The 16547-nt window shown below is 37.3% G+C and overlaps 1 protein-coding gene across 1 annotated transcript in view; it reads left to right on the plus strand.

Annotated features, from left to right (window-relative positions):
* Positions 1-2618: 2618 nt before the first annotated feature.
* The window catches only part of LOC106060508 (MIP-related peptides-like), a 141753-nt gene continuing 127824 nt past the window's right edge, over positions 2619-16547 (plus strand). Inside the window, exon 1 of the mRNA XM_056026900.1 lies at positions 2619-2843. The gene's annotated coding sequence lies outside the window, so the exon portion shown is untranslated. The remainder of the gene's footprint in view (positions 2844-16547) is intronic.

A 16547-nucleotide genomic window follows, 5' to 3' on the forward strand; every position in this document is an offset into this window, starting at 1 on the left:
AAAGCGGTCTATTACCCCCCCACCCCCCACCCCCGACTTTAAAACCTTCTTTGATGTCTGTGCTCAGGGTGTAGCGCTTAGTTATCAGCCTTTTTTTTTTCTCCATTTCACTTCTCTGTGTAGCCCCAACGTTCTCTGTCTCCGTCACTTCTCTTATTTGATGCCTTGATGCTGGGGGAATATTTGCTCTCGATGGTTGAGGCCTCCGCACGAAATGTAACAAAAATGTGTTGATCTTATTTAGAGAACAGCCATCTTGCGCTGCCATTGAAAACAGCTACTATGTTACTGGATAGAGGATCATCTGCTGCCTCGGATAAAATAACTTATTTATTATACCAGAAGAAGGACAACAAGGATAACAAGCAATATTTAACAAAATTTTTTAAAGAAAATTTATCCAAGGGGACGAACTCTACGCTTATAATATCTCTTTCAATAACCTAGAGGTTGTTTCCCTTTTTCGATATCCAAGATAATAATTCAGTACTAATAATTAATTGACTAAGTGGTTAATCTCAGAGCATTTCGGTCGCCTGACATTGCTATGAGATCTCTGAGGATTTGGGGCACCTGACCCTGCTGTGAGTTATCTGAGGATTTGGGTCACCTCACCTTGCTGTGAGATCTCTGAATATTTGGGATGCCTTACTTTGCTTTTGGGGCACCGATTTTGCTGGGAAATTTCAGAGAATTCGGAGCATGTGACTATGCTAAGAGATTTCAGAAGATTTGAGGCACCTTACTTTGCTTCGTTATCTCGGAGGATTTGGGGGCTCCTTTCTTTTTTTTAGGGCACCTGACTTTGCTTTGTTATCTAGGAGAACTTTGGGGGCTCCTTTCTTTTTTTGAGGGCACCTGACTTTGCTTTGTTATCTCGGAGAACTTTGGGGGCTCCTTTCTTTTTTTGAGGGCACCTGACTTTGCTTTGTTATCTCGGAGGATTTGGGGGCTCCTTTCTTTTTTTGAGGGCACCTGACTTTGCTTTGTTATCTCGGAGGATTTGGGGGCTCCTTTCTTTTTTTGAGGGCACCTGACTTTGCTTTGTTATCTCGGAGGATTTGGGGGCTCCTTTTTTTTTTTGAGAGCACCTGACTTTGTTTTGTTATCTCGGAGAACTTTGGGGGCTCCTTTTTTTTTTGAGGGCACCTGACTTTGCTTTGTTATCTCGGAGAACTTTGGGGGCTCCTTTCTTTTTTTGAGGGCACCTGACTTTGCTTTGTTATCTCGGAGAACTTTGGGGGCTCCTTTCTTTTTTTGAGGGCACCTGACTTTGCTTTGTTATCTCGGAGGATTTGGGGGCTCCTTTCTTTTTTTGAGGGCACCTGACTTTGCTTTGTTATCTCGGAGGATTTGGGGGCTCCTTTCTTTTTTCGAGGGCACCTGACTTTGCTTTGTTATGTCGGAGGATTTGGGGGCTCCTTTCTTTTTTTGAGGGCACCTGACTTTGCTTTGTTATCTCGGAGGATTTGGGGGCTCCTTTCTTTTTTTGAGGGCACCTGACTTTGCTTTGTTATCTCGGAGAACTTTGGGGGCTCCTTTCTTTTTTTGAGGGCACCTGACTTTGCTTTGTTATCTCGGAGGATTTGGGGGCTCCTTTCTTTTTTTGAGGGCACCTGACTTTGCTTTGTTATCTCGGAAAACTTTGGGGGCTCCTTTCTTTTTTTGAGGGCACCTGACTTTGCTTTGTTATCTCGGAGAACTTTGGGGCTACCGACTCAGTTCTCGGATACCAAGGTTGACTTTTTAAAGTGTTGCTTGTAAAGACCTACCTTAACTTGTCACAAAATAGGTCATTTTAAAGTTAACCATGACCTACTTTTGCTAATTTGACCTTTGATAAAAGCCATATGTTAATTCATTCAATTCCTTGCATTGGTCTTTTCAAAGGGTGAAAGGAATGACTTTTTAGACCTCGAGTTTTTTTTTTAATTTTTATTTTTTATTTTTTATTTTTGTAAAATGCATTTTTGACTACTCAAGACGCAATTAAATTATGGTTCATGGGAGATTAACTTGATTATGCAAGAAGTTTGGCTTCAATTAAAGAAACTGATGAAGAAGGTACCGGGCCCACATTTCATTGTTAAGCTCTCAGTACACGTGAGGACTAACTCCCCTTTCCTTTTCCCTCCCACTGTTTCCACCCGCCCCCATTCTTTACCCTCCTCCAAGAATGTTCTGGATTTTCGATGCACCAAAATTTTTTTTTTGTTATTCAAACATCTGTTTTGATCGACCCCAAGTTAAAAAAAGAAAAAGAAAAACGCCAAAATTGGAGACATTGATTCTGGCTCTTTAATGTTCTTTAACTTTCCACCTCCACACGGGGGGGGGCTTTTTTTTTGAGAGGTGGGGAGGGGTGCACATTAAACTGACTTTGTTTACAACACCTCCCTGCAATGACAAGCGTTTACAGGAACGGGACTCTCATATTGCTTAGTCCGAGGAATCAATCCCAGGCTCCAAACATACTAATCATTGGCTCTAACCAATCCCTCCGTTTCCCCCGCGCTCTTCCCCTCCACGGCGTCATATCATCGCCCACCCCCACACAACCACGTGTGTCGTCTGCCTCGCTTCCAGTGCGCGGCGGAGTTCCTTATAAAACCAGAACTCGGAAAATTGAAACGAAAACAGGAACTGTTAGAGGTAGATACAAAAAACAACAACCGTCCCACATTATTTAAAATTTTCTGTTCCTAGTAGCTTTCCCTAAAAAAAAAAAAAACTTAACAAACTTTTATAACGAACTTGGATGTCCATTATATAACTTAAGATTTAGTGGCATGAGTAATGAAAGAATGATTTTCATTTAAGTTTGATGAAGTAGCAGTGATCAGGTAAGATTATGTCACTATCTAGATGCTATCGTTCTAGCACTTTCATTTATATATATATATAGAATTGTTTGTTCTATACCATATAACATTGTATTGTTTGCTCTATAACATAGAACATTTAATAGCTCGTTAATAGTACATTTCGTAGTTTTATTCTTGTTCTTTATAGTACTTTTATTCACAAATGTACATAGACCATTCATTACAATTTGGTGATATAAAAAATAAAATATTTAAAATTATTTAAAAGCTACTGACTCCTTTCAATCCTTAAACGGAACACTTCGGACATTCTGAGTATTTAGCGGAACACTTTTGCGTATTTATTTTTAGAGAGAGTAATTTCACGTGGTGGCCTAGTAGTTAGTTATTCCAGCAGTTCGTGGAACACCTATTCTGACCTCGCAGGACACTGGGGTTCCGCGCAACACAGTTTGGGAAACACTGCTTTCAAAGATTTTGGTTTCATCGGAGTGTTTATCCTGTTTGCGTTTCTTTTATACGTTTTTATTTTGTGAATTTAAGATTTTAAAAAGGTAACAATGGATTTCACTATAACGTAGCTATCAACCAAATTGTTTTGTAAGATCCAATATTCCTTCTCCCACCCACTACTCTGGTGGACTGTTGGGGGCACCACACAAGATTTGTCAACCATCTTTCACCATTCTACTCTGTCTTTTGCCTTGGATAGAACCTCTCTCAACGGCGGGCTCGTGTATTCTTTTTATGTTGTCTTCCCATCGCTTTCTCTGTCTGCCTCTTTTTCTTTTTCCTGGTACTTTTCCTTGAAAGAATGTCTTTACAAGCCCCGAAGACATTGTAATATATTACTCGAGATTCAATATTAATTTTGACATTAAAGTCCATCTCTTACTTTATATCAGCTACTGCTACATCTACGGCTACATCTACTGATGCATCTACTGCTACATCTACTGCTACATCTACTGATGCATCTACTGATGCATCTACTGCTATATCTACTGATGCATCTACTGCTATATTTACTGCTACATCTACTGCTACATCTACTGCTACATATACTGCTGTCTAAAATTTCTTCCTGAAACGTAAAAAAAAAAAAAAACAGACTTGGAAACTGATCGGAAACAAAAAATAATAAAATTGTATGCTAAGATAATATTTCGAATATAGCCTATTATTATTTTTACGAAGAGAAGATTTATAACTAGGAACCAGGACGAAATATTCTTAATTTCTTTCGTGCAACGGCTAAGGCTCATCTTGTGGAGCAACTTTTCCATGTTCTTGTAGCGGCCCTTTTCTGGAGAGACTTTGTCTTCCAAAATAAAAGGCAGGTAAATACAGGAACCAGCCATTTATTGTTTGCGCACTTTTCTTCCAAAGCTGAAGCCAATGCTTTTTTTCGCAGCTTTATTTGTCACCACCTCTCTACAAAGTTGCGGTCTAGGGCTTCGTCTTCTTAGCAGAGAACAAGAAAAACTAAAAGCTTGTATAAAAGCGTTCTTGTATCAATTAGTTTGGATCAGTCATTAGTCATGTATTAGATCTAGACCAGGGGTTCTCAACCTGTGGGTCGCGACCCCCTTGGCGGTCGATTGACCATTTGCCAGGGGGTCGCTTAAGACCATCGAAAATATGGATTGTTATTGTCCACTCTTCTATTGCTGTATGTGTGTGTTGGGGGGGGGGGTCGCGGCAGAGTGGGAGGTTGTAAAAAGGGGTCGCCAAGCTTAAAAGGTTGAGAACCGCTGATCTAGACTAACAATAAAAAAGCATTTCTGAAAAAAAAAGTTTAAAAAAAAAAGAACGACCTGAACTAATTTAGCTTATATCATCACTTCAGTCAAGTACCATTTCATTCCCTTTTTTGAGATACCAAACAAAGTAATTTATAACCAATTAACTAAGTGGTCAATTTTTTTTTTACTTATTCTTGTTTTGTAAGGTTAAAGAGATGATTGTGCGAAATTTCAGCTTGATCCGAGATTGGGTGTCGGAGAAATAACGTGTACAAACTTTTGGCCAGACAGACAGACACACAGACAGAGTGATTTGATATAAGCTTTGTAAAAATTATATTTCCATTAAAAACTAAATAATTCAACTGTAATATTAACTCCTTAAGCTCAACTCGTAGGCCGAATAAAAAGACAAAAGTCGAAGAAACCATCGTTCAAAAAATTCCAACGAAATAATACAACATAGATTCCTCGTGTTTACGTCAGCAGAAATTGAAGCCAAATACAACGGGAGATAATTTACTGCCAACTAGACACAACAACAAATTACTCTAAACAAGAGTTGTTCTTGTGCATTAAGAATTGATTTCAAATTTTCTTTGAAAACTCCGACGCTCTGATAGAGACGAGCAAAAAGACACTGGAATGACGACTCAATACGCCCAGATCTAATGTATAACGAAAAGAATTCTCAACACTTAATGTCTACATTTCGGTTAGTTTTTCAATCCGTTTTTTTTTAGAATGGTTTACTTTGTTAACTTTGGTAATAGAGTAGTTAGCATCGTGATAAGCTATCTATTGCTAAAATAGAGCCACCGGAACTAATATATTATTATATTATAGAGTAGTTAGCATCGTGATAAGTTATCTCTTGCTAAAATAGAGCCACCGGGACTAATATATTATTATTATAGAGTAGTTAGCCTCATGATAAGCTATCTATTGCTGAAATAGAGCCACCGGGACTAATATATTATTATTATAGAGTAGTTAGAGTCGTAATATCTGTTGCTAAAAGGGAGCCAGCGAGACTTATATTTTACTTTATTTTGTTATCTTTAATGTATTGTTCATAAAGTATTATTGTTCAGAATTGTGTTCAATCTTACATTCTATGACCCGAGGAACATGTAGTCAACGCCCTATAAGTAGATGTATCAGTTACGTATCCAATTCGCGATTTAAACATATATGTAGCACTAATACTTTATAATACTATACATTGAATAAACAGTTTTCTCTGTGAATGCATCGAAACGAAATATTAAAATATTATACCTTACGTCTGCTACCACATCTGATGGTCTTGAGATTCTATTTAACTCTTTCTCTCCGTAATTATTTGCCACATTCTGGGGGAATCAACGCTGGTATCGTCAGTTAGGAGAGAAAGAGTTAACAGGATCTAACACTCTCAACTTGTCCGCGATTTTTAAGAACTATCTCAAGTCTTCGAAGGTTACATATTCCATGATGCATTACTTCAAGAGAAACTCTACTATAAAAGATGTCACATATGGTGCACCATTATCTTATCTTATTTTATAAAATACAGACGTTACTTTATAAAAGAAGATGATTACGTCCTACGCGTCATGCATCTTGTCCTGCATATTAACCAATGACTTAAATTCTACCAAGTCACTGGTTTTTCCTGGCTAGCTCAGGCAACCCATTCCATGCTCTAATAGCACTAGGGAAGAAGGAGCATTAGTACAAATTTGTCCTAGCATATGGGACGAGGAATGTGCCTTTATGTGGATGGCTGCCTGGTCGTGCGGTTTGCACGCTGGACTGTCGTTCGGACGTATCGATGGTCCCGGGTTCAAACCCTGCCCGCTCCCATCCCCCGTCGTCCTGCGGGAGGTTTGGACTAGGAAGTAATTATCTTCAACTCTGAAGGAACCTCCGAAATAAGTAAAACATTTAACAAACAAACATTTTTTACAAAACATCTTAAACACCTATTCTCAAAATTACTTTGTAACTCTTACTTTATCGTCTTAATCTTATCAAAAATAAAAAGAAGATAGAATGTCCCACGCGTGGCCCTAGGCCAACCTTGTCATGCCTGTTTAATCAAATGACTTACATTCTGGATCCAGGCAACCCCTTTCCATGCTCAGTAGCACAAGGGCAGAAGGAAATTTTGTACAGATTAATTCTTACATTAATTTATTTTGCCAACTCTAATATTTCCAAATTTTGTTTTGTCGTGGAATTTATTCTTGTGTGTTAGGAAATAGACGAACTATTTTTGACAACGATACTAATATGTCAAGAAGTTTTGTAGATCAATATTTCAGGTCGCGACTCATTTGCGAATCTTTTGAATCACTTTTGAATCACTTTTGAATCAGTTTTGAATCACTTTTGAATCAGTTTTGAATCACTTTTGAATAACTTTTGAATCACTTTTGAATCACTTTTGAATCACTTTTGAATCACTTTTGAATCACTTTTGAATCACTTTTGAATCACTTTTAAATCACTTTTGAATCACTTTTAAATCAGTTTTGAATCAGTTTTGAATCACTTTTGAATCACTTTAGAATCACTTTTGAATCAGTTTTGAATCACTTTTGAATAACTTTTGAATCACTTTTGAATCACTTTTGAATAACTTTTGAATCAGTTTTGAATCACTTTTGAATCACTTTTGAATCACTTTTGAATCACTTTTGAATCACTTTTGAATCACTTTTGAATCACTTTTGAATCCCTTTTGAATCACTTTTGAATCACTTTTCAATCACTATTGAATCACTTTTGAATCACTTTTGAATCACTTTTGAATCACTTTTGAATCAGTTTTGAATCACTTTTGAATCACTACACGTGATAGTAGGTATGTTTGAAATAATTAAAAGCTATGGCCGTTATCATGGGCGTAGCCAGGATTTTTTTTCGGGAGGGGTTTGGGGGGGGGGGATCCGCGGAAAAAAATTATATGTGTGTGTGTGTACATAATTAATCTTTATTAAATTCTGACCAAATCGGAAGACGTTTATTGTTTATTGTAGACTCCCCGCCCTTGCTAGCAAGGGGGTCTGGGGGAGCTCGCAGCGCTTCCACATCAAGGGGCGAAGCCCCGCCGCTGAGCACTATTTCTGGTATTGAAAGCCAACAAAATGCATATTCTGAGGTATCTACAGTGCATTATCTTGCTATTAAAAAGTTTTATTTCAAAAAGCTAATGTGCTATTCTTACTGACTTAGACCCTCTCGCGCCGTTCGGCGCATTTTCCGGAAAGCTGTTTCCGCAACTCTTATTTTGCGTAATTCATTTTGTCGGAGAACATGTCCCTCAAAACCTTATGCGACGCTCTGTCACAACCTTACTAAGGATTCGACTCCCAGTTCGGCATTTGATTTCTTTGATTTAGACCCGACTCCTAAAATCTGTCTTAGCCATCTTTGTTGAGCCACATTTAATGTTTTTTAATTTCGGCAGAAGACTATTCACACTTTATTAATGGAGCCCAAGCCAATGGTAGAAATTTGTAACCTATCTTGACTACGCTTTTGGAATTACATGCCTGTATTTCGCTTTAGATTTTATATCGAAAAGGAAAGTTTTTTCGTCAAATCATCTGTTGAGGGGTTTTAAACTAAAAAATCTCTGGAGTTTGTTTTTTTTTTAATTCAAAACCCCATTTTGCTATGATCATAGAATTTGGTGACTGTAGTTTGCTTTAAAATAATATTGAAGAGAGAGGTTTTCAACTCTAAACGCTCTGTAGGGGAATTTTAAACTCAAAACCATCTGGAGGGGTTTTTAACTTTAAAGAAAAAGCCATCTGGAGGGGATTAAACTCAAAACCCCTCTGACTACGTTCATAGATTTTATAGTGTGTAATTTGCTTTTTTTTTATATTGAAGAGGTACTTTTTAGCTTCAAACCCCAACTGGAGGGGGTGTGTTTAAACTCAAAACCCCTTTGGCTACGCTCATAAAATTTTGAAAGTGTAATTTGCTTTTTTATATTGAAGAGGGTTTTATCGTAAATTTTGGAGGGGGTTTTAAAATCAAAATCTTCCTTAACTGTGCTGTTGGAATTTGGGGATTGCTGTTTGCAAAAACCTCTGGTTGGGGGTTTAAAACTCAAAACCCCCCTGGTAGAGGGATTTGTATCTCAAAACCCCCTGATAGGGTTTTTTAAAATCTCAAAACCCCCTGGTAGGGGGGTTTAAACTCAAAACCCCCTGGTACAGGGTTTTTAACTCAAAACCCCCTCGGCTGTGCTGTGGTAAGTGATGATTTAGTATTAAAATCTCACCTAAAATAAACAAAATGAAAGCAAAAATCAGTCACTTAATTCCGTTCCCCTGCGGGGGGGGGGATTTCATTTCGGGGGGGGTTTGAACCCCAAGAACCCCCCCCCTGGCTACGCCCATGGCCGTTATATTCTCTTACTGCGGTCAGTGCTGACCTATAAGCAACATAAATATAGCATAGAGCCCCACTTTGTCTGCGGCCAACACCCCCAACCCCCAAAATGGTTACAACATAATTTTTAATCATTTTAAAAAAGAGCTTCAAATCCGTTCCTGGCTACGATCACATATTCCCTAACTTTAAGCCTGAGAGTTCCAATATTCCATAGAGATGAGTTGGTCAGCCAGAAGTTAGTTGTCAGAGAGATAGCATCTCTAATCGAATTTTACGAAAGATCTCTTGGGCCCAAAAGAAATATTAGGCCAAAAAAAAAAAAAAAAACTTTCTGGCCAAAAGACTGATAGATAAAAGATCGATAGAGCCTGAAAAGGACCTAATGGCCAAAAGATCACTAAGATAAATTAGGCCTAAAAAGGACCTAGTGGCTGAAAGATTTCTTGGGCCTGAAAAGGACATGCGACCAAAAGATATATTAGGCCTAAAACGGACCTAGTGGCCGAAAGATTTCTTGGGCCTGAAAAGGACCTACGGGCCAAAAGATATATTAGGCCTAAAAAGGACCTAGTGGCTGAAAGATCGACTGGGTCTGAAAAGGACCTACGGGCCAAAAGATATATTAGGCCTAAAAAGGACCTAGTGGCTGAAAGATCGACTGGGTCTGAAAAGGACCTACGGGCCAAAAGATATATTAGGCCTAAAAAGGACCTAGTGGCCGAAAGATCTCTTGGGCTTGAAAAGGACCTACGGGCCGTTTTGTCCATTGTAACAGAATGTCTGAACTTGCATAGAAAACTACAACTTCCAGTGTGAAAGAGATTGATCGGCTGGTCAAATAAGGGAGGATGACCGAGGAAAGGATGGATGACTCATTTCTGACCTGGCATCCCACTGGATAAAACTCCACAAACAAAAATTGCACAATACAGGCAGCTGAACACCAAAGGAGTTGTGTGTCACTTGTCAAAACAGCCCCACACACTTGTGTCAGATGAAGATTCAATCATCAATTATGTAAACACATGAAAGCTATTTAACTCCTAATGCTGTAGACGTTTGTTTGCACTTTATAGAATCTCCAAGGTAACAATGCACGCACCACCTCTCATTATTCATTACACTGTCAGCTATGTCATTGGAATGATTGATATTGTGGAAACATAAGTCCGATTGGATGAAAAAAACATCTTCTGCAGCTCAAAATAAAAATCGGCAGAACTTTATGAAAATATGATATACTTTTTAAAATAATAGCGAAATTGACCTAGCATGACCTTAAAGGGGATGTAAATTAAGGCTGACTCTCTTATATTACTGTAAAAACTCAAATTACTGATAAGGTCAGAACATTCCAAATATGTTACCACTTAATAATTCAGCAGAGTTTTTTTTAATTTTATTTTTAAAATAAAATATTTTAAAAGTACTTTAATGCTTTTTTTTTTGGCTAACATTTTTTTAAAATGTAAGCTGTTACCCCCCCCCCCCCCCAGTTTTTTTTTAAAAGTGAAAAGAAGAAAAAATAAATTTGAGCTAAATGTTTATAATATATATATATACTATATACTATACGAGTTTATATTTTGCTGAAAACTATATTGTTGTGCTTTTAAAAAAAAAAAAGTAAAGTTCCTCTTTTAGATTTTGCTATCTCAAGGGCAGATGATGTGAAGGTCATCTGTTTCTGTGGCCCACGGCTTACGAGGACGCCATGTCGTCAGCAATACTACCCAAAATCTTTACTTTCGTAAACTAATGTCAGGTACCCATTAGAGCTGGGTGGACTCAGAGGCGCCAAGGAACCCCAAATAAAAAATTCCAGTCTTCACCAGGATTCAAACCCGGGATCCTGGTTCGGGAAGTCACGGCTCCTTTTGTGCGTTGCTGTTTGAATTTTATTTTCTGCCAATGCCGAAATGTATCACGAGCTTTCGCTTTTAAATACTCAAAGTTTATATGAAAAATCTGGGTTTTTTTTTTTTGAACAAACAAACATCGAAAAAAACAATGATTTGGGGTACTTTTAATCCGAAAAGACAACACTGACATATATATGTGACATCTATTGTTACCGGTCGTTGACTTGTAGCACCAAACTGCTGATAGACAACTTAACCGCTGTAGGCATCATATATCTTAAGTAATAAAACTTGAATAACTTCCTTGTGAACAATGCTAAATATAATTTTATTTATAATAGAGACCAAATCAACTTGTGATAAATGAAATAGTTGTAGTAGAATTTAGTGATAATATTTTTTAACAAAATCTAACTTACATCAATAACACAACATTTCAGTCTCACGTTCTGGAGTTGTCTCTCCTAACAAAGACCAAGTGACGACATTGCCACCTATGTTGCATCATTCACAACCAATCGCTAACCTCCTCTCTCCGTCTCCATAGATCACCGTGGAACATATCCTCGTTGATTGCCCCAGATACCAGGATGTCAGGGAGAAATATTTCAGAGCCACTAATTTAAAAGCACTATTTGATCATGTCGACCCTGGGAGGGTACTGGGCTTTATCCGGGAGGTGGGGCTATCTACGAAGATCTGATTTATGAGTTTGTGGACATGCACTATTTACATTAGATTTTTACCAAATAATTAAATTTGTACTACCTTTACTATTTTAACTGTGAATAGACCTTGATTTTAATGATATGACTGTATAGAATCTGGCCCTTGTAGTTTAGAGAGAGAGAGAGTAGTCCTTAAGGGACTGCAGGCACGACATGGCCTAAATTGTGCCGATGTGCCTCAAATCAAAATCAAATCAAATCAAACCGTCTCCATAGAAACACACACACACACACACACACACTCCATAACACTATAGGGCACATCATACTGAGGATGGAAGTTTGTACCTCATTTCACAGTACAATCTAGCGAGTCATAGAGTTTCTACTTATCGGCGTTCTTCTCCCATGGGATAGCTACGATCTGTCGATGACTCTTTACATTATATATATATATATATATATATATATATATATATATATATATCATGCGCGTAGCCAGGATTTTTTTTGGTGGGGGGGGGGGGGTTTAAGGGTGATTTTTTTTTATCCCCCCCCCCCGCGCTATATATATACATACATATATTCTATAGGGAATACAGATGGCACACAACTTCTGTAGGGAATACAGACGACGCACTACTTCAGTAGAGAATACAGATGAAGCACAAGTTCTTTAGAGAATACAGACGACGCACAACGTCTGTAGAGAATACAGATGAAGCACAAGTTCTTTAGAGAATACAGACGACGCACAACGTCTGTAGAGAATACAGATGAAGCACAAGTTCTTTAGAGAATACAGACGACGCACAACGTCTGTAGAGAATACAGATGAAGCACAAGTTCTTTAGAGAATACAGACGACGCACAACGTCTGTAGAGAATACAGGTGACGCACAACTTCTGTAGATAATACAGATGACGCACAACTTCTGTAGGGAATACAGATGACGCTTAACTTCTGTAGGGGCGCGGTGACTGAGTGGTTAAGCGCTCCGCTTCCAAACTTGGGGTCCTGGGTTCAAATTTCGGTGAAGAATAGAATTTTAAATTTCAAGATTCTTAGGGCGCCGCCGAGTCAACCCAGCTTTAATGATTACCTGACTTTGGTTGGAGAAAGCAAAGGCGGTTGGTCGTTGTGCTGGCCACAAGAGACCCTGCTACCTAACCGCTTTCCAAAGAAACAAATGACCTTAAAATGATCTGCCCTATAGATCGCAAAGGTCTGAAAGAGGAATTTTACATTTTTTTTTACAACTTCTATAGAGAATACCAATGACGCACAACTTCTATTGAGAATACATGTACTTATTACTTCTGAGGGAAGTACAAATGACGCACAACTTCAGATGACGTCAGAGGTCGAGTCAAATAAATGTTTCTTTGTATTTTGAGAGGACATTGGACTCGCTGGTCTCAATGTCTAAAGATATTGTCTACCACATTAAGTCTAGCTTTAACTTAAGTTCGATTTTTATGTTTTTATATTGACAGTAGACATATTTCTTTACTTTCATTTTCTCCTAATGATCATTCATTTCCTTATCGAAACTTTAGAGTTTAGAGAAAAAATAAACAATGAACGAATACGACATTGGAGAAGTAGAGTAAAGAAAAACTGTCACGACGCTTTAAAATGTCTAGTAACTGTGATCGAATGGTTTTAATCTAGTTTGGTTTCATACTCTCTGAAATCATATCCACATTTTTATTCAAGTGACTGAAAACCTTTTCTAAACATATAATTTCTGTTGAATTTTAAAATTATTTTTCATTCCGTTATGAGCCAAGCCAGTCTTTCATACATTAAAAAATACTTATACAACTTAATTTCTTCAGTACTGAATAAATTAAAAGAAAAATACTGTAAATGTAAAATATAAAACGTTTCAGATTTTCTCTCTGATTCATTATGACTTAATATTTGTGAAATGTGAGAACTTACAAATAAAAATTAAATGAAAAGCCCACAAAAGAGGCTGGAGGTCCCCAAAAAGAGGCATATAAAGCCCAAAAAAAAAAGAAGCCTAATGCCCAAGGATTCCTATGATGACAAAGCTAAAATTGAATTAGCGCAAATTCTGAGGTTTCATAAAAAAACAACATAAAAGAAAATTTAAAATTTATATTAGATATTTGTGTTAGATACTAAGTTGTTTTAATTTTACTAACATTATAAGCATAATAAAGTAACTATTACATTTTTTTAAAGTACTTTTGTATAAAGCATCTTATATGCTATTAGCATGCTCAGTGCGATTGGGTTCAATCTCTTTTGTGGACCAGGAGGGGCACGGGAAAAGGATATCTGACAGAAGGTTTCCACACTGCCCTTAAGGATATCTGACAGAAGGTTTCCACACTGCCCTTAGGCGCTTTGTACACATCTCAGCTGTAGTCAGGATACCAACCGAATCCCCCTTGATAGGAAGTCAAACGTGTTGTACCACTCATCCAGAGGCGACCCTAGCAGTGAGGTGTGGGTCCTTGGCGAGTGCGGGGCCCTGAGCCGTAAGGGTAGACTACATATACCGAACCACATCCCCTTAAAGGCACATTCCTCGTTCCATATGCTAGGACAAATTTGTACAAATACTCCTTCTTCCCTAGTGCTGTTAGAGCATGGAATGGGTTGCCTGAGCTAGCCAGGAAAACCAGTGACTTGGCAGAATTTAAGTCATTGGTTAATATGCATGACTAAATGCATGACGCGTAGGACGTAATCATCTTCTTTTTGAAATAACGTCTGTATTATATAAGATAAGATAAGATCACGCTAACGGGCTCGTCCGTCCTTGTGCTTTTGTTTGTTACAAGCAAAGTACCTTACGTAAGTACTGTACTATAGGCCGTTTGACTGCATTAACTCTTTTTCTCCTAATCGACGATACCATCGTTGATTTTACCATCATTAAATCAAATTAATATTTAATTTTAAAAACTTTTCTTTATATTATATAGAAGGAGCATGCATTCCCCTTTAATCTTATACCAAATAAAACATGTTCTGATAACAACGAACAAAGCTATTAAAGCTTAATTATAATATGGCAGTGAAATAGTAATGAGCAAAAGGAAGAATTCTGTCTGAATGTGCAAAAATAATTACGGAGGAAAAGAGTTAAATACTGTATTGTAATTGTTCTGCATGAAAGATTTTGCATTTAAGGTGAGTGAACGTAACTAATGAGTTAGAAGCTATTGTAGGATGAGAAATCAACAAATTAAATACTACTTATTTCTTTCAAAGCTACTGGAGACGGGAGCAACTATTAATTAGAAATGAGGACCCTAACAGTTGCAATTAAAACGTTTACGAAGTCTAACAATATTTACGACATTGGTCCTTGACGAGCTGGCGTGTACTGTCACGCGTCACGGTTGACCCCCTGCGCAGTACTGGGCCGATTTGGGTTGTCTAAAAACACACACAGCACTACCCCCATCTGTGTCACCTCCAGGTTTATAACACTGTCCCCTCCTTAGATCTGGCCGTCCCGTACAGCATCTATCTCTGTCTCAATTAACGTACTGGCAGAGTGGTTAGCATGTCGGCTTGAGGAGGCGTGAGCAATGAGCTGGAAATTAATTTTTTTTTTAATGCTTTGAAAAATCAATCACTGTAAAATCCACCTAGATATTCCTTTCTTATCCCCTACCCCTCCAAATTTTCCCAATTGGTCTAGATAAGTGATAGTATCATAGCGTATTAAGAACTCTAAACCCATGACATAGCGCTAAACAAAAACAATTGTTACTAATTTCCAATCGTACAGATTTGTTGTTAATGGTCTAGATCTATTACAAATGTAATTACATGACTGATCCAAACTATTGAACAAAATTACATTTAGTAAAAGATTTGTTAAAATAAAATATCACTTATGTTTTTCTTTTTAATAAGGTAAGATTAAATTTACCTAAAGACGTAATCATCTTCTTTTTTTCAAGTGAGGTCTGTATTTTATAAGATAAGGCCAAATTGACCTAGGGACACGCGTTTATCTGTTGTTGTTTTTTTTTTTTGTTTTTTTAAGTCAAATCTGTCTTTTATAAGATAAGTTAAAATTCAATTGCAAGCAATATATATTGTTTATCACTTTAAAAAAATAGATATCTTCTCGTTTTCTTGATACTACAGTAAGTCCAATTTGTTCCACTGTATCTCACCAATCTAAAAAAAAAAAAAAAAAAAAAACATTGATCGTATTCATTTTAAATTATTTACACATGCTAGAGAGAAAACTTTTAATACACCTTTTCGGTTTTTTAAATCTTGTGAAGGCGTCAGAAGTAAGTCTCCTTAATTTATATTCGTGTTTCTTTTAACTGCTTGTTCTTGGTTTAAATTGAGACTGTCAATTATGTCTATATTATATAAATACAATATATACACAATGTGTACACCTTGTTTGCCTGAGATTAAACCGTAACAAACAGTTGTTTCGATGGTGTTTCGTTCTGGTATCAGAACGTGACTTCATATAAACTGACCGCCAATTACATAGGCGTATACACGGTATAATAGTGCACTAAATCTCCTAAACTAAATGATTATATTATATAACAGTTATACATTTAATTATATGTAGTGAAATACTATAAGAAGAAAGTCTATTTAACATGGGACAACAAAAAAAATTTTTTTTTTTTACGGAAATGTTTTTTTCTTAAGGATTTGGATAAGAGATTGACCCTTTACAAGACAATTCATTATAAGACATCAGTTAGGCCAGGATAGCATCAAACTTCACATTCACTTTCATCTATCCTTTGGTCTGCCGGACCGCTGGGGCACCTCACACGATCTGTCAACCTTCTTTCTCCATTCTTCTCTGTCATTTGTCTTTGATATTATTTCATTCTGATGTTCTTTCTGAAAATATTGAAACCTGACTGGGTGGACCACTTTGGGGGGCCGATTTTGAGTTTGTGTTTCCACACAAACTATCTTTGTAACCTTGCTTGGTAGTGAACAAGTGTAAAACGTAATGTCTTATACAATATGCCAGCCTTGTTGTGCAATGCGTACACCAAAGTGCTGTTCAA

Source organism: Biomphalaria glabrata, chromosome 4 (genome assembly GCF_947242115.1).
Source record: "Biomphalaria glabrata chromosome 4, xgBioGlab47.1, whole genome shotgun sequence".
NCBI classification, from domain to species: Eukaryota; Metazoa; Mollusca; class Gastropoda; family Planorbidae; genus Biomphalaria; species Biomphalaria glabrata.